Below are 24311 nucleotides of genomic sequence, written 5' to 3'. Positions count from 1 at the left end.
CCCACCATGGCTCATGGCATCAGCATTGACAACTCATGGGGCTGCAGGAAGACAAAGTAGCAATAACCAAAACATAAGCCAAAGCCCAAGTGCCAAAAACTGCACTTTATCAAATGGCCACTTGAGGCTGATTTCAAAACAAAGTCAGTGACCATAGACTGCCATGTTAAAATGCCCAGCTTTACAGCGGAAGTAAACATGTTAACAGTCTGGTACAAAAATCAGTCTTGGTCTCTGATAGCTAATTTCAACTGTACAGGCGGTGATTTAAAAAAAATAAAAACTCAGCCCTTTACATTATATTAAGGCTTTAAGTTACCCATGATAAGTGCAGGGCAGCTTGAGTGACAGGTTATCTGTGTGGTGTCGCTCCAGAAGACGAGTTGGATCCACTCCTCACTCCTCCACAGCTCCAACCTCTCATTCACATATGGTCACTTCTGGTTCCAAAATCCCAAGATGGCGATGGTCAAAATGCCAAACTTGAGGCTTCAAAACATTACTCTGCAAACCAGTGGGTTAAGTCATGGTAGCTATGCCCATTATTTATACAGTCTATAGGGGAGACACTACAGTTGAATGAGATATCAATGTCTCCACCAACGATGGTTAGAAATATGGACATCTGATTGATTTCACAAAGAAAGATAACTTTGTGCTCTTGGCTCATAACTGTGGCTTTAAATCCTGCATTTATGGCTTGGCAGTAATGTATGAATTATGAAAAAAAGTCATGATTGAGATGAGGTTCTTGAAATTATGAGGGTTTCCATCTATTCCACTCATCATGATTTGGGTTACAGTGGCTGGTGGCAGTTTAGGTGATGTAGCCCTTGGCCTCTACCCTCTCTCAAGTGCTTCCCAGACCAGGTGGGTATGTCATGCTGAGTTAAATCAGGTCTTATAGTTAGACCTGGCAAACAGAAATGGTGTAGTGAGAGTTAACTGGGAATGTCTGGTTGTCTCCAGTTCAGGAGGGACTTGCCGTTCGTTTTCAGAGGGACTTTTCCCTTCTTTCTTGGGGAGGCTGGAGAAACTGAAACTTGAGTGGGCTATGTTCAAAGCCTCCATTGTGAAGGCAGCTGTCTACACGTGCTTTGTGGACTTGGAGATCATGTCTCCCGGGGTGTCATGTGGGGGTTGCTGTGGGAATATGGGGATGCAGGGCTGTTAATATGAGCCATCAAAGCCATCTGGGCCTTATATACCCAGAGAGAAAGCCGTAGCATGTTCTCTGTGGGTAGTGGGCTTTGCCAACATGAAGTATTCTCTCACAAATATCAGTCCTTTATTTCAAAATTAATGTTAAAAATCAGATCTAGAAGAAGAGCATCATTGTAATGTTAAGAGTGAAAAAAAGCTGTTGAGTTGCAAGTGGGTTTTTTTGTCTGTGAGGATAACTTGTGTAACTGAAGTAGTAAAAAAAAGTTCAATTTTTTTAATTCTGGGTCACATGAAACAAAAAGAAAAAGATATCTAAAAAATTAAGCTTTCTAATTGAAGTTAATTAGCAGCATAGACACAGCTTAGATATTCCACAACTCTAAGTACACTGCTGGAAATGTTTAAAGACTCACAAAAGTGCATTACTTTCCCCCAAATTACCGTTGGAATTGGCAGATTTAAAGATTTGTGCTATGTCATAACAATCTCATAAGTTTCCAAAATAATGATGTCTTAGCTTGACATTGTCAAACCAAATCGCAAATATGAATTATGTATTGGACAGAGCAAATAAAACAGGCTTGTAGGTTCGTGTGGTTCCCAGGCCATTCATTTCTCATATTCAGCAATCATTTTTTCTTAAGATCAAGGCAAACTTACCATCATCAAGAGGAAATTCATGTGGTCAAGTTAATAAGTTATGTCTTAGGGCTTAGTGTTCTTTAGGACCGAAAAGCAGACATGAGCACACAGTTAGTGATCCAATCACTATCAGGGAAGAGAGCTGGGAGAAAGTGGGAAGTTTAAGATGGCAGGGGCAGACAGGTCTGACGGGACAACAAAGAGTTGGGACTGGCTGGGGCAGTGAAAAGCAGGAAGATGACTGGATGGGCTTGCTTGGCAGGGTGTGGAGGTTCAGATAGAGGTGGTAAGATGGTGTGAGGGCAGAAGCTGGAGATGTGTAGCACAGGAGAAAATGGCCAAAAAGAGGCTCAAAAACACAAGGTAAAAAATACTCTGGTATCAAGCTACAATGTGGCCCAGACTGGTGAAACAGGGTGTGATGAAACAATCTGGCAATAAATGAGTGAAGTCCCTGGGTTCTTATACTGCATGGTGACGAGATGATTGAAGACAGGAGTGCAGGTTGAATCAGAAGCCAGGTGAGGGAAAGCCACAGCCACAACACACAGACACACAGGGGAGGTGGAAACATGAGGGAGACAGGGAAAGGAACACAAGGAAAACCTGGAGTCACGACCGGAGCGGTGACGCTATGAACTCAAAACACATGAATTCACATTACTTTAATCAGTACTGGCGTCTGATTGATGGAACTTCAATTTAGAATTGTGTAGCACAAGAAAGTTACCACCAAAACAAAGTTTGAAACAGTTTTCCTTCTACACCAAAGCTGCCTGCATCTGCACTGTGAGGCTGAAATATTCATGACAAATGTTTTTCCTGTGGTGACCAATTTTACCCCCATAACCTTATGTTTTCATCTATGTAGACCAAAATGCAATGTAGCAACACTCAGCTGCTGTAACTATCAATTTCTACAGTCACTCCACATACACCTGCACCTCATAATGCAACAAGTTCAGACAGGCCCTTCTGAAATAAAGCCCAGTGCTCCAAATTCACCATAATTCCAACATTTTCGGTGTGTAAAAAGTCTGATTGGTTAACGTGTTCTTAAAAATCACATGCATACAAAAGTCTGTTGATTTTTGGGGTTAATAGAAAAACCCCACATTGGAAATGATGACCTACAAATATAGAATACATTGTAAACAGTGTGATGCCACTGGTAATTGCCCAAGAAAAATAACAACTAATAAATTCCCTTGAAATCATTTAAAGAAACAGCATGTGGCATCTCGCAGTGAGTATTGCAGATTGCAACCAGCTGAAACTTCACGTTAGAATTCCTTTAATGTTCATTGTTCAGCAGGTTTTTACCAGACACTGAATTATCAGCAAAGATGTACTCATCTCCAAATCAAATGGACCAGGTGATTTAAAGCCGGTAAAAACACTGAATAAAGCTGTTTCAAATCAGTGTTTCAGTTTGTTGGAATCGGGCTGTTAGGCTAGCACCTGCTGAAGTGTGCTCATCTTATTTCTCTGATAACTTAAGATCTAGACATTCAGGAGGTTTTTACCAGGAGACAAATTATCCACAGAGGTCTCTTCCTCTCCAAAACAAATGCACTGTAAAAATAAACTATTGTTTTTAACTTTATGAAGTAAGGGTCCTGGCTGCCTTAAGATTATAAATTGTCTGGATTTGAGAAGAAATATTAGGGTAATTTTGTAATGATTCAACTTCAGTTAACTTAAAAATTAGGACCCACCCTCTATGTGGATTAAAACCTCTCATTCTACAGTAAGTAGAACATAACAGCTCTTATTGTCAGGTTATTATACACCAAAGTAAACATACTTTAGAAATTATATTCAGTTTCTGCCAATATACCCCCCACATCCTACACACTGGACCTTAAATGCAAAAAAAAAAAGTGCTCCAAAGTTTGATGACATTTTGCTATAATGTGTCTTGTATACTAACTGGAAAAATTTGCAGAACATAATGTATACTTTAAAGTATTAGTATAGAATATGCAATGAGGACACAGGGATGAAAATCACCAACTGAAAAAGATGTAAAATTAGCAGGCAGGACAAAATAACTCCTGTCATGCATTAAACATCTCAATATAAAGCTTCTGGGTATGGAAATTTCCTTTAATATACGTGACTCATATAGATTTATGACATTTGCATTAAAAATGTGATTAAACACTTTAAGTGCACTTAACCTCGCCCATTACATTCCTGCACACATCCTTACACATGAGCAAAGTGTGAGCTGAGACTGCTCTTTGCTGCAGAGTGGTTTGGGTCGGAGTGGTTTGCTACATGTTGATTGTGGTACATTTTGGGTTGTTGTCCCTATCACAAGGACAGAGGTAGCGGACGAGTGTGAGGCCCAGTCAGAGGAGGCTGTGGGGTAGAGATGAAGATTATACAGCCTGGTGGCACAAGTGCTGCTCAGCATAATGGGGTTTATAGGCCTGGGGGCAAAGTTTGCTTTACGCCCTGCCGGAGGAGGTGTTGACAGGAGCAAGCAACAGAGGAGCAGGAGAGACAGTCTTATTATTAAGCCTCCCCACTCAGAAAGTGAATGTGTTCTGATGGTGGTGGTGGCAGTAGATGAGTTAAGCCTGCACATGGAGAGATTAAGAGGAGGGTGCGGGTCGGAGGAGCATATAACACCTAAAATTGGATTTGTCTTCAGGGGCTGGTGGTCAAGGTCCACTTGGCTTGGGTGTGGGAAGATCAATGGTACTATCGGGGCCTAATGGACGCGGTTGCCAGACAGGGCTGTTTGATAAGGGAGGAGTATTGGCTTTAGTGGTGGAGGTACAAGCTTGGTTAACTCTGTGTTTAAAAGCGCTTCCTTCTCTGTGGGTGAAAACATAGCGTTTTTAGGGTGTACACAGGCATAAGCGTCAGAGCGTTCAACCCTTGCTTGCTAGTCACGACAGCCCGAGTGTTCAATTTGGTATCACACAGGTTGGAATCTCTGCAGCCGGTGGCATGCTGTTTCACCATCAGATACGGATCAGGGCTCAGTTAGGGCCTTGGAGGCTGTGGAGAGTTCAGTCTTGAGATAGCGTGCAAGGAAGAAGGAGGGGGGGGATGCAGAAACGGCAGGAGGAAAAAGGCAGGCAGGCATGTTCTCAACACCACCGGCGTATCTGCCCCACTTCCTCTCGCCATGTTGTTCCAGCACAGCATGGCGAAGACAGAGGTTTCACCCCGGCGCAGCAACTGCCACCGAGGCCCCAGGACCTGAACATAACCCAGGGCAAAAGAAAGTGCCGGCACGTCTCTCAAACCAATATGCCAGCACAGCATAACGCACAGCAACACAAGGCAGAGCACAGGAGGAGAGAGCAGCCTCATCCACAGGGCACAGGCAGAAATACTAGATGGCAAGCTTTCTGTCTTCATATGAGGTGCATTAATCCTCGCAGTGGCTCCCATCTTTATTCATTCATTGGCCTGTGGTGTCCACTCAATCAGTCCGTTAAAGGCTGGTCTGATGGAGCGAACCCTGCACACCCACCACACTGAGGGAGGAGGGAGGTTATACTCCTCACCATATAGCATGAGCAGACACTGCAGCACAGAGATACAAACAGAGTGGGTTGGGGAGGAAGAAGAGGAAATGTGAGGGGGCTCTTTTAAATAATGAGGCAAGAAAGGGGGAGGGGAGGGGGCAGAAGGGGGGAGATGAGACAACTGGAGGTGAAAAGAGAGCAGCCCCATATCAAGAGTGAGCGAGATTGAGAGGTTCAAAGTAAAGGGGGGAGAGAACAGTTAATATCAAGAGGGAGCGATAGGGAGAGATCCAGGACGACGACAACACCTCCACAGACTACAGAGGTATGTATGTGCAGGAGAGGGAGAAAGAGAAGGAGGGAGGGGATGTGGCGGAGGAGAGTGTGTGAGAGTTAGAGAGAGGGAGGGATATCCACTGCACTGTTGTGTGACTAGAAATTTAATAGAGAGAGAGAGGGAGGGAGGCAGGAAGGCAGCAAGGGAGGGGTGAGGAGAGAGAGAGAGGAAGAAGCGACGCAATGCAAAAGCACTGAGCGAGAGCCGCTGTTGTTGGAATTACAGAGGAGTGGGACAGGCTGTGGACGCCGCTAGACCCTCACTGCAGAGTGTGGGGGCTGTGAAGGGGGGTCAAGTGAGCGAGAACATATTGTGCATAAAGTGGAAAAGGGCGGCCGAGGCCATGCGGAGCTGTGCAGTGTGCAATGTTTAATAAGAGAGATACAGGTTGGCCACCCTGTTGCTGCATCCAGACTGAATATGCAAGAGGTCAGTCACTGCCTTGCTCCCCCATCTTAATCATGCTTCTGCGTGTGTGTGTTGGGGCAAAGCTGGGAGGAAGACACGTGTGTGAGGACTGTGTGTGAAAACACGTGCCTGTGATGGAGAGCTGGCGTTGAGGTGCAAGGATTTGAGAGAGAAAGCGATCCTCTGAGTCTCGATATAGAACGTTATCAATCCAGCACTAATCACCCGTCTCAACGTCCCCCCCAATACCACCACCACTGCACCCCCAACACACACACACACACACACACACACACACACACACACACACACACACACTGCTCTCCACCTCCCTCTTTCCCTCTGCTATCTGATGGACACTCAACCACCCACACACTCCTCATGTTAATAACCTGCTGAGGTGATTGACAACTCAGCCCTGATCACACCTGTATCCTTAACCTGACCTTAAACCTCACCCCCTTTAATTATGTATCGTTGGGGAACCTCTGCTAAACTCCCATTTAAACTCAATCCCATAATTTCTCTTGAAAAAGAACTTCTGTAAAATAAACGCACTCCTTTTCCTGCATCTCAGCACAATCCATCCACATGTGCTGTACGTACCATCATATACATGATGTGGAGCTGCAATGGCAGGCAGGACTCCAATCCAATGAGGCAGTGCTGTACAGGTGGGGCTCAGCATTGTGTGTGCTTGAGCGTTGCCAAGGGAACCGGCCAAACAGCAAACGTTCCCTGTAACAAGCTGTAAACACCACCATCATCATATTATAGAGATTATATGATCATATGGACACACGTGTGCAAGTGATGAGGATTGAAATATAACTGCAGAAAGAGAAAATGTGCCGCTGGAATGCAATAGTGTGTCAGTGTAGAGGAGAATTGTGGGCTCATCTAACTAATTATAGCAATGATGAAGATGATTATAATATTTGTTCTTGATGTATTTTTAAAAAAAAAATATTTAAGGCTATTTAATGGATCTTGTGTGCAGTGTGCATAGTGATATGTCTGCAACATTGTGATATTTTTGCACACAAAAATAAGAAATATTGAGTGCATGAATAAAGTTCCATATTCAGTGTCCCTATAAAGCAGCAACAGAAATGTAACGTCCCCTCACCGTCGGCCAGTGGTTCCATCCACCTGAAGATTTCTGAGACAATTCTCATTACCAGCGGTGGCAGCGCAGCACTTGGAAAGGGTGAATCAATCTGAGAGAGAGAGAGAGAGAGAAGGAGAGAGAGGGAGAGAGGGGAGAAACAGTGAGGGAGACAGAGGGGAGAGAGAGAGGGGAGGGAGAGGAGAAGAAGACAGCGTCGGCGGCGGCTCTGCAGTGGAATACGCTGTTATTTGAGGGAAGGTGAGAGCTCTCGGAGTACCCGACCAGCGCGTGTTGATGTGTTTCAGGACTTGATCGCAGCATCCGAATCATCATAATTAACAAAGGTAAGTCTCTTATTGTTTCTATCGATGACATGAACACAGATTGCTGAGATTATTGTTGTTTGTGTCTGGCGTGTGCGCGCGTCCGGACAGTTTTGTGCATATTGCTCCACGCGCAACAAACTAGTACTGAAAACGCGTCGGGATGGAAATCCGCATTCATTTGACCTGATGTGATGTGTGAAGTGTCCTCATGTGTAATCCGGTGCAGGGCCCATCCTCACTGACTGCATGGCTAATATCCAGGAATTACATGTATGACGAGGCAGACGTGTGTATGTGTGTGTGAAAGAGAGAGAGAAAAAATAAATTCTGATTTACGCACAAACTTTTCTCCCATTCCCAGCTTTTTTTCATCTTTGTTTGTTCATACAAGTGAATCTAACCTTGGCGATAAACGGAGCATCCACCGGAGCACAAGCTGTTGACAGGGCTTAATATTTGATCCGGTTTAACGCGCAGCTTTCGCTCAAATATAGTCAATTAAAGTAATCGGAGCCGTTTGCGGTGCTAATTTGCGCGTTGGGGTTCATTTACCCTGGCTGGCCCCCGCTGATGACCCCAGATTCGGAAGGGGAAAAAATGCGCAGGCACCTTGCGGTTTATGCGCGGTGGGTTAAGCTCTGAGTCAGAGCCTGGGGCCCCTCCGGCTGAGAACAAGGAGCAGATAGATTAGGACTGATGAATGAAGATCTACTGCCTCTATCTGCAACACAATGATACGGTTATGAGAGGATTTGAATGCTAATGTGCAGTGTTTCAGAGAAATCCGAACAGACTGGGACTGGCGGGAGGAGATTGCTGGCAGTGTGTGGACCAGCTGGTTGATCTCCTGAGTTTTATTATAGAGAGAATAAGTTATTAATGGGGTGTTGGAAGGTGAAGTGGGGCACTGGGGCAGGATTTGACAAGAGAGGGGTGTGTGTGAGTGTTTGTGTGTGTATAGGCTCCAACGAGGGATGATGCACTGAGAGACCCCTCCAACAGTGAGAGTTTTTGCAGATTTGCATTTAAGAAGAAGGATGCTGTAAGGCAGTGGTTCCCATCCTTGGGGTCCAGATTTCTTCTTAGTCATTAGTTCAAGGTCCACACAATAGATAAATACCATATTTTCAATTTAATTTCACAAAATGTAAACACCACATTGGTTTAGAGCACAAATAAATTAAACGTATTACAAGAATAAACAGAAATAGCACTTCACCATAAGAGCTCTTTGCCAGAAATATACTTCAAAATAAAGTGTCTTTTTTACAAACTTGACATAATCACAAGTCACTTGTGGTCCATTCAGAATAGACCCGCAACCTACTTTTGGACCGTGACCCACCAGTTGGGAACCACTGCTGTAAGGCATTTTGTTTGACACATGACTGTCAGATGGCTGGTGTCATTTTCAATTTCCCCACAGCATTATTAATCACTCCAGTTTTGCTGGTGCATTTAATGTCCTGTGATTTTTATTCATGCACCCGTTTTACATTTAACGCCTGTAACAGCACCTGTAAACTTCTAAGGCCAACCATCTAGTGAATGACCATGACACATACCATTTACGAGCCCTCGCTTCACAGCATATTCTCTCCATTAGATCCAAAATAGGCCCACAGGAGTAAAACTTTAAGAGGATGGTAAGTTTTTATGCTGCCTGTATTTTATCGTGGGCTTTATTGTTCAATAGTGAGGAAGAAAGTGAGGCTCTTCTCTCACAGCTGATCATGCAACAGCACCAGCCACTGCAAGGCCCCGGCTTCATGAGAGTCTTGTCACATGACATTACATTTAAAGGCAAGGTCCTCCAGCTCAGGGCGAGCTCTTCAAAATATCAAGACATCTCACTGCTGCAAAAAGCAAGGCCAAAAAATGTCAGTGGAATTTGTTTGTGTTGAACTTTGTCGGTGACCTCCTCCCACTCCCTTGACTGAAGAAGCGTTACCTAAGCCGAAATTCAAAATGGGCCAGGTTGCTTAAAAGGCAGCCATTTATGAGAATGCAGTCACTTGAAAATAAAAAAAAAGGTCTATTCAGCATTTGTGCTGTTGTTTTATGGAGGTGAACTCATACAAGTCTTGTTCCTAGGAATTTGGTGGCAGAGAAATTGTGCTGAATTAGTAAAGGCCTGGAAGTAGAGGAAAAATATTGCACTACTGAGGTCAAACCTCCTTTTAAGTCCTGAAGGATCAAAGTCACGACACCTCTTGACCTAATGGGCATGTTATTAAAATTGAACAATGTCATGATTCACAAGGAAAGGTTAACACAGATAAGCTAATGGGGTGCTGGAGGGATGTTTTATTCAGTTGATTCCCCCTTTAAGGATTTGCACCTGTAACAGACTGTTGCACTGCTGGCTTCAGGCCTTTTGTTGGTTAATTGAAGGAAAGAGAGATTTTTATAAATTTTCATGTCTGCCCAGTAAGAAAGTTGAAATCCAGAACCCTTTTAACAGTTACGTAATGCAGCAGATCCACTTTTAATTCCTCAGCAGCTGAGCTACTGTGGGAGAAGAAACAAAGATCTTTTTCACCAATCTGACGGCGTCCAAAGAACAGCAGAGAAAGTGACCATCTTACTTATTTTAACCACTTGAAATCTAAGGTGACATCACTTTTTTGTGCTGCTTTCAGCTGCCCTTCACAAATATTTTAACCTTTGAACCCTGAGCAAATTGATGCCATTTCTCTCAAAAACATGGGGGAAAATTAGCAATAAGTAACTTGGTAAGAAACGCAAATTGCAAGACATTATTAGATTTAAAGAATTATTTTTTAAAAAAAGCTAGGGAAAATGTCTAGAATAAAAAGGCAGGGAAAACTATATTTACAATTATCATTATTACACATTTATATAAATATTGCATTACATTATTATAATGATTTTTTAAAGCACTTTTTTAAGTCTTGTTTGCCTTAATAACCCCCCCTCTTTTTTTAAAACTAAATTTCTGGTAATTTTCTTGTACTTCTTGCGATTTTTGTGGTAATTTCTTCTTTGGTTGCTCATTGCCTTTTATATGAAAAAATCAAGCCAAATTGCTCAAGGGGTTAACTGTCAGCGGTCAGTTTGAACACACACGTGCCCCAGAGAAGCGCTGACTCCTTCCTGTGTCGCAAATTAAGCACCGGCTGAGCGATTCGAGTCATTTGAGGAATCAGGCCAGGCTGCTCTTTAATTTCAGAGGCACACCACTTATGCATGGCCGATGAGCTTGATGAAAACAAGCAAGCAGGTTAACAGGGACATGGTAAATTACACCTGCACACCTGGCCTAGAGGGAAGGTGTGACTTTGAGATAATGCTCAGCCCCCCCACTGCTCCAGCGCTGTTGGAATTGTGGAGCACATTGCGGATTATTTCCAGGGGAGATGTGGAAAAAAGTCACAGCAAATCCTCCCCAAAAACAAACACACGAGGGGGGAAAGGGCACGAGCGGAGTCCAGCATATAAACCATTACCCCCTAAAATATTGCCCAATGTCAGTGATTTGTGCCTCCAATGCAGCCAGGATGCTTTCAATCTGGTTAAAGTAGTTTGCCTTTCCTCGTCCCTTTACTGTACCTAAAAGGACAAAGGACTGCATTAATTCTGAGGGACGTCTCCACTGCTACATTAGGATGCAAAGAGAGTAACTGTTGCCCTAAATTTGGTGTCTTTGCGAGTGTGCGTTTGTGCATGCTCATGTGTTTATGCACATACACGTATTTCTTTAGAGACAGAGATTATAGATGACACTGAAAATGCTCTAATCAGGGCAAGCTGGTCGGTGATCTTTTCGCAGGGCGAGGGTGTCGTTGATTGATGGCCGCACGACTTGCTGATGTATACAGGTTGAAGGGTGAGTCGCTGATCAGCCATGAGAGGCTAAATATTGCGGGAACAACCTCCAGCTGTCCCTTAATAATGCAAAGTGCAGGAATGTAACTAAGTACATTTGCTCAAGTACTGTACGTAAGTACAAATTTTAGGTACTTGTACTTTACTTTATTTATGAGTATTTTCAGGGGGAAAAATTGTACTATTACTTCACAATCTGAAAGCTTTAGTTACTAGTTACTTTACAAATCAAGATTTTTGCATAAATACACAAGAGGAGTGAGTAAAATATGATGTTTTGTTATACATTTAACTACCCATCAGTTTATACAACTACTGCTTAAGTGATTAATGGATTATCCACTTAGCAGATTGACAGAGAATAAATTGGCAATTATTTTGAAAAACATTTAAGACATTTGCTTTCTTTTTTCTCCAATAGTTTTTTTTTGTGTGTTTTTCTGCTTTTAATTTTATGTATTGGGTACTTTGGCAACTTTTTAAATAAACACTTAAGTCATTCACTTTTTTCATTTTTTTAACAGCTTTGAATTTTCTGGGGTGTTTCTTTCTTTCTTTTTTAAAATAGATTTTTCTGTATTGGCTACTTTTGCAAATATTTTAATTTAAGTCATTATCTTTTCTCCAATAGTTTTGAGTGTTTAATTTTCTGAATTGGGTACTTTGGCAACTGTTTAATAAAAATTAAGTCATTTCTATTTTTATGAATAGTTTTGAGGGTTTTTTTTTTTAAATATTGCTCTGAATAGGGTACTTTGACTTTTCATACTTGGAGTACATTTTCCTGATGATACTCACTTCGCTTAAGTAACATTTGCAATGTAGGACTTCTTCTTTTAACAGTATTTCCATTATGTGGTATTATTATTTTTATTTAAGTAAAGGAACTGAATACTTCCCTTACTTCCTCCACCTCTGATAATGCAGCACAAAGGGATCATATCACCCCTGCTGGTTGCCACGTGCTCGTGCCGGATATCTGAGAATCTGTTTTTGCACATGATATGGCACAATTTGAATCTTAGTAACCAGGGGGATGGGGGTACATGAGCGCTGACCCATCCACAGCAGAAATGCTAAGCCGCCTGTGATGGCGGGGTGGATATAATTAGCCGTGATTGGTTTGATTGAGTCTCCCCATCCAGGCCTGGGTGTTGGCCCTTGGGGGATCATGATGACTGTCCGGGCATTAATTATTGAATAATAGTTGGAAGAATGGCAATGGTTAATGACACAAAATTAATGCTATAATCCATTGAATTGACATAATTAGAAATGGTAAGATTTCCCCTGGGGAATATATTCTCATCATGACCTAAAGTGGAGAGGGATGCCGGAAAAAAGGACTGAGGCGATTCCTTTCCCCTCCCTCCTCGTGAGTTTGGGAATGCAAGAGCCAAATATCCAATTATGTGTTTGTGAGGACAGTCAAAAGTAGCATTGCAGTAACTGGAGAGACTTAACAGTTGGGGCGCTTTATTCTGTTTGAAATGAGCCGGCCTGAGAGAGCGGTCAGCCCTGTGTGTCTGATATTGAGTTTGGCAAAGAGAACAGATATTATCATCTCCTGGTTAGATTAAGTATTAGTAAATGTGATTGGGTAATGAAGGCGGTCAGGCCTCAGTGACCACCACCATGCTTTGCAGCCACTGCCGACTTGGCTGCATCAAGGCACAGAGTCTTGAGGGAGTTTGTTTCGGGTCAGTGATGGCATAAGAGCTCAATACAGCATTGCAGAGTCAGGCTGGGGCCTTTCCTCTGTCTGCCTCACTGACTGGCTGTACTGGCTGGAGGCAGTAGTGGCATACTGATGCTGATGATGATGACAGTATAAATATTGATGATGTAGATGGCAAGAAACAGATAGTGCATGAGAGCAGTAAACATGAAATTATAACCCTGATGACCAAAGTGTGATGCTTAACAGTTTTCTTTCTCTCCTTGTTGTTGTTTTGTTTTTTTTTTTTCACTCTGTGTGATTCAAGCCTGACACAGACAGGTTTGGTTTCCACAGCGCTCTGAGAGATCACGATGAGACGCCTGGAGAGGAGTGTGGGCGCACTGTCGCACAAGATGACACGTAATCAAACGTCCTTTTTGGATCTGGTTGGAGGTTGTCGCATTTTTAGGGGCAGTAGTAGAGGGGTTGGGTGGGGGGTGGGTGCTGATGTCACGGTGAGATGGTGGCTCCAGAAGAGGGTGATGAGACATGCCAGCAGTAGTCCCTGGAGGCCGCTAACAGCCACAGAGGAGGTAGTTAGTGAAACTATGTGCCATTGCTGTGATAAATCACGGATTCGGCCGCGTGGTTAGGACGATTACTCTCAGTGCTATCACGTGAACCCGTACATGCCTTCACTGTTTGTTTTCCCATTCCCTGGACTCCCCGCTGTATATGTAGAGTGTTGACTCAGTTGTACTAGTTTATTTATATATTTGCCCTTCTTGCACTTTTCTCTTGTGGTAGGTTTGGATTGGGTGGTGCAGCAATGAGGCGTTCAGGCTCAAATTCCCCTGTCTGGACTACTGATACAATGGCTGTCAAAGGGATAGTTCAGATTTTTTGAAATAGAATTTTATGAGTTACTTATCCATTGACAATATACTACATACTGAAGATGTCAGTTGGGACACCTCCACTTTGGAGAATAGGTCATCAGCAAAACGTATTTTAGCCACCTAAACAAAGTCCTACCTAAAAAGATAGTTCAGATTCATCAAAGCCCAAACAATAATAAAAAGTAGACATGAAGACCAGCAGCTCCGATGTACAGAGAGCTAAAATTACAGGGCTGTCAAATTATTCTTTTTTTTTAGTCACGATTAATTGCAAGCATAAACTGGGCAAGTCTGTAAAGGAGAAATTCATGGGTACCCATAAAACCCATTTTCATTCAGATATCTGGAGGTCAGAGGTCAAGGGACCAATGTGAAATGGCTATGCTGTTTATTTTATTTTATTTTTAATTAAGCCTGACTTTGGAGCGTTACTTAGCCCCCTTCCAAAGAGGCTAGCATATAACAGTATCATCCCCCTAGCTTCAAAACTCAGCCCAGTACAAAATAACTCGTTATGTACTGATCTTAATTGCATCGTGATTTACGAATAAACGCTGACAGCCCAAAAAATGACTGGTTTAATTTCACAAAACAAAGCAACAGAAATACAACAACAAAAGAAGACAAAGTTGTGAGATTAAGAAACCTCTCGGGGCTCATGAGGAATCTTGCCTCAGTGAGGATAATAAATAAATACAAAAGTCATGTAATCAAGAAAAGCAAAATTACATTATTATTGGGTTGTTATGACAGACAAGTAGGGTAAAGCATTGAAACTATTCTCAATATAGCAGTTACGCTATGATTTTTTTAAGATTGAAGACTTTTTAAGAGGGACTTTTTTTAGATGGCTAAAATTAAAACGTTTTGTTGCTGACTCCTGTCCACAGCATGGCTCAGCTTCTGTGTCGAACTCCAAACCTGGGGGCCTGCTGATTAATATCTACTGGAGGTAATACACTGACTAAGGATAAGTACCCCATAAAACCCCACTTCAAAAAATTAGAACTATCCCTTTAATTGGTATAGTTTTCTATTTGCCACTTCTGAAGCCCAATTGAGTCCTAATTAGTTATTTTTATTAAATTTGAGTGAAGCTTATTTGGAGCATTCAGAGCCAGTTTTCCTCTCAGCACTGTGACTGTGTTGACCTGCATCTAATAATACATCAAACTGACCTGCTGGTAATACTTGTTTTGTCAGTTATCAGTCATCACTTCCCTCAGAAACGTTGTCATTTGGAAGTTTTGCAAAGCAGACGCAGATTGGATGCAGGGACTTTTCCATCACACTGCAGGGTTTACTGAACTGACGCCCCGCTTTGGGAGCTGCAGAGCAGGGCCGCGGACGCCCCGAGCCCCCGCCAACGTGACAGAGACACGCAAGATGGTGAGTGGTTACTATGGCAGGTTACTATGGCAACCTCAGGTCTCTGTGAGAGCTTCCATTTCGCACAGCGTGGGAGAGAGGAGAGAGAAAGAGAGGGGTGGAGAGAAGAACCCGCAGAGAGGAGAAGGGTGGAGAAATCAGCAGAGGAGGTGAGGTGTGGAAATAAACAAGCCTTAGGTGTAGGAAAGGGAAGGAGGCGAAGAGAGGAGCAGACGTGGAGGAGAACCGTAGGAGAAGAGTGTAAAGGGGGGATGAAGTGATGGAGAGGTGTGAGTGATGGGGTGAGACTGAAGGTGTGAAAGGAGCAGATCGAAGGGCAGGAACGACGATCACGTGGCCCGTTAGACCACATCTGCACTGCATCCACGCAGACGCTGGGATATTTCAGCACTGCTTTGTAATCATTCTGTTGCTGCACAGTGCATTTCCACTCTTTATCTCCTCTTTTTCTCTCCTTTTCTTTTTTGTTTTTCTCCCTCACCTCTCCAATTTAGCTTGGCACTGCGCTCGGCTACGAGAGACATTGTGTCAGTCTTGGTGACTGGTCTCCATGGAGACGTCCATCAGTCAGTCCGTGTCAGTGTTTCGTGGGCAAAGCCTTATCGTGTTTGTCAGTGTGAGTGTTTATCTGTCTGTGTATTAGTCAGTGTGTCACTCATAGAGAAAGCTGGGGCGAGGCCTGAATGGATGGGGGCCAAGAGAGTGTTGCTTATCACGCATGCATGCACACGCTTGCTTGTTTGTAAAAAGACAGCCATTTCCACTGAAAACTGTAAGGTGCAGTACAAACACGGAGCTGGAGATGCACAGACAGATGGACACATAATTAAAGCTTACATCCACCTCTGCTCCACATATTGCACCATACTGTCTGAATGTTTATTCCTCCTTTTTTTGCACCTCTGAAATCCTAATTAAACAGTGAGCCCAGTAACAGTGTAAGATCTGTTGCTGAAGAGCACTGCTGATGTTGCACAACTCCTTTTTCTTTTGCATCTCTTTAATGTTATCTTTCTCATTCAGTGCAATATGCCACAATGTACAACAACATTAGAATACCATTAGACTTTCCGCCATATTTTTTTATCCTTTTCTCAAACTGTAATCTTTGCACCACCTAAAGGCGTAAGTTTATCTCAACACTGGGGAACACGTTTGAAACTTGGGGTTTGGGGGCTGTGCAAGAATATTTTAAGTATCAGCACCTAATTTCCTGTATCCTGGTTCTTCGTTATGCACCTATTTGTGCCTTTTCTGCATCAATTCATGCTGTAAATCAGCCGTAACCAACCTTTTTTCCTGAAGGGACCCCTTTTCGATCACTGTATAAACTGATGGCCCATAAGTGACATATTCTATGAAATTTCATATTATAGTCTGTGCATAGTAATAACAGTACAGAACTGATAAACTGTACAGTTGACCCAAATAGGGAATGCAACAACTGCAGGAAGGTAATGTAAAACAAAAGAGACTTAGATGATTTTGGAGCAGATTCTGTTGACTTTTCTGGACATATGAACATGTATACGATTCTCTGTCTGTTATGTATTTTAAAAGTTTTGGGTTTTTTTTTAACAATCACACATAATAGGGCTTCTGTTTGGCCATTGTTAACTCTCTGGTTGTTTTAACTGCGTACTTTTAGAACAGCCCATTTTTTCATGTCTTTTCTCAAATGTGTAGCATGAGAGGAAGCTATAGTTCCATTTGTTCAGTCCCACACTGATGACCTTGACCTTGACCTTGAGTAGTAAAGTAATACTTGCATTGACATTCTGATTGCAAACAGGTGTGTTTGCTCTGTAGCAGTGCTCAAGTGTAGGGTTAGTGTGTGTGTTCATAATGAAAGTGAGACTTAAAACTTAAAAAAAAAAAAAACTACACCTGTTAACTCCAAAGTGTTGCTGTTGCACAGCGTTGGTGAAACTAGGCAAGTTCCCCGCTCCAATTAGAGAATCAGCGAGCTGTGTCCTGGTATGTGGATGTGCAGCACACCAGCCTTCAACTGTTAGATCCATACTTAATAGTAAGAGTGCACATTCTGTTGCACTGCACCACTTAACTGGTGCAAAATCTAAATCCCTTCAGCAGCACATTTCACACAAATAAATGAACAAAAAGGCAGAAGGCAACTCTGAAAAAGGGTCAGAATCTCTAATGCTTCTCCAGAGACTCTCAATAGTATGACTGTAGTCTAAATGATGCTGAATACTAAATCTGGCATAGCACAAACAATGTGTTTTAGTCAAATATTTGTATTTTCGAGATCTGTGTAGTGGAGTAATTGTAATTGCTGTAATTATCAAGCCCCATATTCTGTGTGTGTCTGCAAAACATTCTCCATGCATTAGTTTGATTTCAGTATGATGTAAAAAAAATTCCCTGAGGTACCAAAAGTAATACATCACAAGGAATCTATCTTTTTTTATGTTCATGAATGCCACCTTATTGTTTTATGGTAATTCGGTTTTAAGTGCAGACTCCTTTGGAACACTTATTGTTGACTTGATGATGCTTTCACGTGCTAATGAGATGCTCCAAAATGTGAGATCTAATAGTTAGCAGCCAAATAGCTATACAAGCAACAATAGTTTGTCATAAAAACCAATACAGGAGAAGCAAATGTATATTTAGTTAAAAGTACAATGTGTACCTGACAGCCAGCTATTGTTATACCACTGATATACTTCAGTATTATCATGTGATTGTAGAAAATCACTTTAATGCATCAATAATCCAAGGAGTGTAAGTAAGAAAAAAACACCCATCTCCAGCTGTATCCAAATGAAAATAGTTTTTTCAGTCTCAACAAATGCATCCTGTTGCGTTAGCAGGAAAGCAAAAGAAAATATGTAGAAAAATCTATTGATTTTTCAGAAAATGACACTGAATTTAACTAATAACAAATTTATGTTTTTATGTTTTTTTTTCTCTACCTTTATCTTTGAATCTGAATGTAATCTGGTGTTTGAAAGTGGTCTTTGTCTTGTTTTGTGTTTCTGATTGTAAAGGAAAACATTTTTAAAAGTGAACACCACCTAAATTAAGAATTCTGATATGTAATTCTAATATGTTATTTCCATGGTCTTGGGAAGGTCAACCAATGTTTGTTAACATGAGCTACTCTCTCTCAAAACCAGAAACCAGAGAAGTAAGTCGTAAACTTGTGGTGTCATTCACTATAAAGTCTGAAGCTGCTCCATAGACAACAGGGTTTCCCACTCATTCATTTATTTTAGGTGGCCCTAAAAATGTCTGCCGCCATAAATATTTGGAGCTGCACTGTTAATTAGGAGCACTACTGTAATATATATACTGTTTGGTTAGTCACTGCACCACAGTCTTGGAGTGCAGAGCATACTATAGCCACAGATAGAGTAGCAGAACATCAAGCACATTTAAAGTTAACTTAACTGTTCATTGTGCTGGATCTAACAGTTTGCAGTCACTCGTGGCAGCTGCTCCTCTCATCCATCGATCTGATCCAATCAGCTTTGAACAGATAGACAGATCAATTATCCACCCCAAGAATTACAAACTGCTGCTGAGGAAAAAAAGATCTCTAGATCTAGAGAGCCTTGCCTGTGCTGCATTCACGGACTCACAAAAAACACCAAATTTAAAGAAGGGGCACAGAATGACACAAAGGGACACATTTTAAGAATAAACCAAAAGCAAAAACAAAACAAAAAAAACCTTTGCTGTCATCGTTGTTTCTCCATACACTCCGATTTTTGCGGGAAATACTTAACAATGTATCTGAGGCTCATCTTGTGGACCCACAAAATATATGTTTTAGTTTTCCAGCCCAGATGAGCTTTATTCTGTTGTGGTGTTCTCAGCTCTGAAACAGAAAATGCAATGCAATCAAGTCATCTAGAACGTCTTTCCCAATTCATTGTCTGTAGGCAGCTCTGGTCTTTATATCCTATGACATCACAAATTTTAGATTTAGCATTCTAGTTTTTGTATTTGGGAGAAAGTCATTCATTTTTAATAATAATTTTGGACTGTCTCAGACCAAAGGAATAACATGTAATGAATTGGGAAAATGGCCGTAGTTTCCTTTTAAAGCAACCTCTTTTTATAGACGTACATGCACTTAAACACAAAGCCCTGTAGCTTGTTCTCTCACACATGAAACTTTTCATCATGAGATACACTGTATGAGGCATAGACTGACCCCATCACAGAAATGTCACCACACACACACAGACTATCACATGCATTCAGAGTTGACACACTACAGTTTGACCTCCCGAAAGAAATAACACACACAAACACACACCCATGCTTTCTCCTGAGCAAAAAAAAAAAACCCAAAGCGAGGGCAGCATGAAACACAGAAATGCTGAACCAAGTCCTCCTCTCCAAAACAGCTGGGAGCAACAAACGCTCAGCTCAGAAACACTGGGAAAAGGTTTTAGAGCAACCCAAAAATTGTGCAGTTTACACTGCTCTGTAAATGGCTGAGAGACATTTTGATTAGCTGCTGGCTTTGGCTTCCCCCTCAGCGCACAAGAATTGAGTGTATCAACACACTTAACAACCTTAAATACGGATTAATTGTTCACAAAATCGGCGTCCCAACCAGGCGGTGCCACAGAATGGACAGTAATAAGTGGATTTTATTTGAAGTTGAGAGCTGGTGTAGTGAATGTGAAGATGTTAACATTAAAAAGACTTTTATCCCAGCATGTAATGACAAGTGGTATGAAGCCCCCAGTTAAGGATTTGAACATGTGGGGTAGGTAATGTAAAGTCTGTTAATGGGAGTGCTTTAGCAGGGTGATGAACACAGTGACTTTTAATCTGCAGCTCTTGGCCCCCTCTGAAGGGGAGGAGGTCCCCGCTCCTGTAGGAGCAATTCTGAATAGATCAGGGCTTGTCTCTGCATCCTGCATCCTAATGAGAGCAACGGCGCGTCTTTGGACATTTTGAGTGGGAGGACGAGGTAGGAGACGGATACAGTGCAGAGGGGGCTGCAGTATATCCTATTTGACAAGGATGAGTAGTGATTAAAATGTGGAACGCCGAATGCTCCGGTTTAAGAAACCTCATCAGGGCTGTTCTGCTGTTTTCTAAAAATAAGCATGTATTGTAATATTGCTCCAATAACCAAACTGAGCAGTTTGTTGTAGTACACTTAAAATGCATGAGAGTGTAGCAGCATCTGAGGCCACATGTCCTGTCATGAGATGACATTAAGAAGCTTAATAAGTAAACAGGGAGGAAATGAGGAGGAGTTTCTGTCTAATTAATAGTTTATCACACAATCATAAGCTCAGTTGACCTTCTGTACATTCAGCTGAGGAGTACAAAATGACAGATTAGCTCAACTGGTAACAAGGCATTAAAAGACATCAAAAGTACATTTACTGCATTATGGACATGTTATATTTATTACACCAGGAACATGATATAATGAAACCAATGAGAGAAAAAATAACTTAGTGTGTGCTACAGTATGTGGCATTATATGAGAAATCAGTGCAGTCTACTGAAGTTTGTGATAATAATGAATTTGTTGTAAGGAAATATTAATGAGCGTCTAATCATCTTGTAATCCATTATAATGCAATTTAATGCAAGTAAACGTGACTATCAGAGCATCTCGTTTCCATTATTTGACACATTTCCATCCAGAGCTGAATGTTACTGAAGGTATGTGATCAAAAGTGAATCATGAACATGATACCAGTATCACCAGTGAACAAAATTGGAGTGCACACCTTTGCCTTTAACTGCACAATGTCAGTCAATATTTTGCAAAAAATTCCAATCCCGTTGTATGATATATGTAATTTCTTTAAATTTAAATATGGCGTTGATAAGAAGTGAACTAAAATGTTCGAAAACATAAATGTTAATGAATTCCTTGATCTACATCAAAACCCAATCACTTGTCCCTTGAACATTTGCTCTTTCAGCCAGATCTGATTTGTAAAGCTTTATTTTATTCTCTTTACATACAGATAAATGAACAGGCATGAAAAAATATGGAGGGAATTCTCCCGTTTTCACAGGTTCTGCTTTAATTTTTTTGTTAACAATCAGCCTCACAGGTATTTGCAAAACCTTAGTATTGGAATCTGTGTTAGAGATAAGTTTCACTTTCAGTTAAGTTTAAAATATTATGTTATTAATATAATATTATGTTCTTTTGCAAAAATGCATGTGTTTGGAAAGCACTGAGCATATGATAAATAAGATTTGGATTATACTACATGAGTTGTGTAAGAGTTTGTTAGCAGATGTTTTGGTGTAGTTTTACTGTTTAACGTGGTCCCCAATCAATCAATAAATCAATTTGTCTGCAGTTTTCTTTACAAATTTAAGGTAACATGGCATGACTAACTGATTTACAAATGGTCATTTTGTGAGCAAAGTGTTCCTTTAACCAAATTTACAGAGTCAGTTTCTTAGTGAAACACATATATTTTCTCACCTTTTGTGTTTTTAATTATTATTACTAATTTACCATTTACTTTTTTATGCAATCCTGCTATTAGCTCCAGTGCTTTCAGATGATGTAGCCCCATTGAAGTAGCAGCTCTTATACTACCTTCAGCTTGTTGAGGGGTTAAATTGGAATGCAATATTATTCTCTCGTGAGTTGAAAAAAATATTCGATTGTGACTTTTAAATATTCAGTACGCTTCAGAAGGATTTATAAGATTGCATATCTGTTTCTTACAGTAAAACACATCTCAGGATGCAGATAAATGCGGTGCCATGTTTGTCAGTGTAACATTACATCCTTGCAGATGCATATCTCTCCTTCAGCGCACTTCGGGTTTTTGTACTGTAGGCTTGTTTCATCAGTAATAATAAGAAACCACACTTGAAATCTAATCCCCCACTGCCATTCTTCAGTTTGTCCTGTTACAACGTACCAGCCACTTAATGGTATCAGCTATCAAACACAGATCGAGTCAATAGGTAGACAGACTCGAATGTGTTTCTACATAAACCTTGTGAGGAAATCACTGCGTGCAATAGGAGAAAAAAAAAATCGATATCAAGTACAATGGTCGTGTTTTCACCTGAATCTGGTAGCGTGCTGGTTTTACACACCCCTATCCTTAAATCCCTGTTGAGGGGGGGAGTTATCGACTGGCATCATTGATTCACCTGTACTAACATCTAATGTCTGAATATTTCAATAACCTGGGGGGCCTCCTTCCCCTGAGAGCCAGACATGAATCAGGTATAACTGATGCAATACAAAGGACGTAAGTACGCTATTAGTCACACTGCTTACAGTGTGTGTGTGTGTGTGTGTGTGTGTGTGTGTGTGTGTGTGTGTGTGTGTGTTTGCGTGGGTAAGTGACGTCAGAGCTTCATTCACCAGCAAGGCCAGTGCTCGTCCAGCTTTCTTTCAATGCCATGAGGTGGGAGGGTAGACACAGCAGAGGAGGTCGGCAAAGGAGATAGAGGGAAGGAAGTGGGGAAGTGCGGGGCTTCTTCTCTCCCACCCAACACAATACCACCCAGTGGTGTCCCCCCTCCACCAACACTGCCTCCTCATTTAAAAACTATTCACAAGTACCTTCTGTCATAGCTCCGTATTCCCACCCCCATCCCCCTTCTGCGATCATTAAAAAGAGAAAACCCTCTGCGTGACTCGGCTACTTCTGCCGAATAAAACTGCTTTTTTCCTGTTGTTTGTTTTCCATTAAATCAGGGCTTCTGTGTCCTGATGCAGAATTTCCCTTTTCATTTTTTAAAAGCCCCCTGGTCTTTCATCCCAAAGTCAATTTTGCCTGGCGGTTAGTCAAATGCTTTAAATGTTTATAAGTGCCTGTGAAGAGTGTAAGCTTAAAGTGTGATAGACTACCCTGGGACCAGGACGGGGCTGAGTGTAAAGGAAAAATGAGGCTAGATGAGCAGACTGGGCTAAAAATTAATGCTGGTTGGTGGCAGACTGTGGAAGGTCTGGATGGGATTATAATGGGCTGATTATGGTGAAACTGTCTCATATGGCAGGATTACTATCTGACATGACTACAGAAGCATACTGAAACAAATGGAATATGTTTCATTATATTGTTCAAATTATTAAATCTTTTTTAGATTGGCTTAGGTGCCACAGTTTATATTTAGTTTGGCCTCTGCATACTGTATGTTATGCTGCCTGGGCTGCTTTTTTTCCCTGGTTGGGACAAACCAGATACTGCAGGCTTAGAGAGGAGCGCCTGCCAAATGAAAATTTAGTGGTTGTTTTATGTTAACTAGCAGACACTGAGGGTATCATATTAGCAATGATTTATCATATCCTAAATTTGTCTGCTTCTTATGAGCTGTGCAGTATGGAGATCACACTTATGATAGAGCGGCTCCGCCTCGGCCTGGGAAGGCCTGGAGAAATTAACGTCTGGGAAAGTGAAAGACCTCACTGCAGCCTCTTACTTGATTGTATTGTGGTCCGTCATATTCCCTTCTAATAAGAAGCAGTGAGATGAGACTGATTTGGTTTGGCGCTTTGTGTTCAAATGCAGTTCACTGGAGGGGCCAGCCTCTTTGGAAATCTGAATCACTTTAAGAAATTATGATTGAGCTGATGTGGTATTTAGAGGACGTTTGCCTGCTTTTAAATTACTTTTAAATAATGAGAAATCTGAAAAAGTCCACATGCTGCATGCTAACACTTGCCAACATTCACTACTGTATTTTGAGAGAAAGTAAGCATTTAGCAGAAGTTTACAACTTAAAAAATGGAATTTATAAGGAATAAAATACACAATTTATCATTTGAATACACTCATGGGTTTTACTGCTACAGCCTTACTTGGTTTAGTATGACGAGTAGGTAACAATGGGAAATATTTATAGTGTATATTTCTGTATAACACACATTACTGTGTTAGTTTGCAAATGTAATGATTCCTTTCTACTTGTACTTCTGTTACAATAGCTTAGCATTTTAGCTAAATGCCTAACAGTTGCTTTGCTTTCTGCATTATCCCCCAATTGTCATTTGTAGCCACAACAGCTGCTGACTGCTAACATACACTAACATCTTACTTTTG

The 24311-nt window shown here is 41.5% G+C and overlaps 1 protein-coding gene across 2 annotated transcripts in view; it reads left to right on the top strand.

Moving 5' to 3' along the window:
- Positions 1-7304: 7304 nt before the first annotated feature.
- lrrc4ba (leucine rich repeat containing 4Ba) overlaps positions 7305-24311 on the top strand; it is a 35504-nt gene continuing 18497 nt past the window's right edge. The window contains exon 1 of one of the 2 annotated variants that reach the window (XM_042505380.2): positions 7305-7497. The gene's annotated coding sequence lies outside the window, so the exon portion shown is untranslated. Of the gene's footprint in view, positions 7498-14989; positions 15277-24311 lie in introns of those variants that run through there. The other variant, XM_088069096.1, reaches the window with a different exon arrangement.

This window comes from Plectropomus leopardus, chromosome 18, assembly GCF_026936395.1.
Source record: "Plectropomus leopardus strain MGB_pleo_1.0 chromosome 18, ASM2693639v1, whole genome shotgun sequence".
In the NCBI taxonomy this organism is placed as follows: Eukaryota; Metazoa; Chordata; class Actinopteri; order Perciformes; family Serranidae; genus Plectropomus; species Plectropomus leopardus.
Note: the sequence above shows the minus strand (reverse complement) of the source record. Positions and strands in the feature narration are given on the sequence as shown.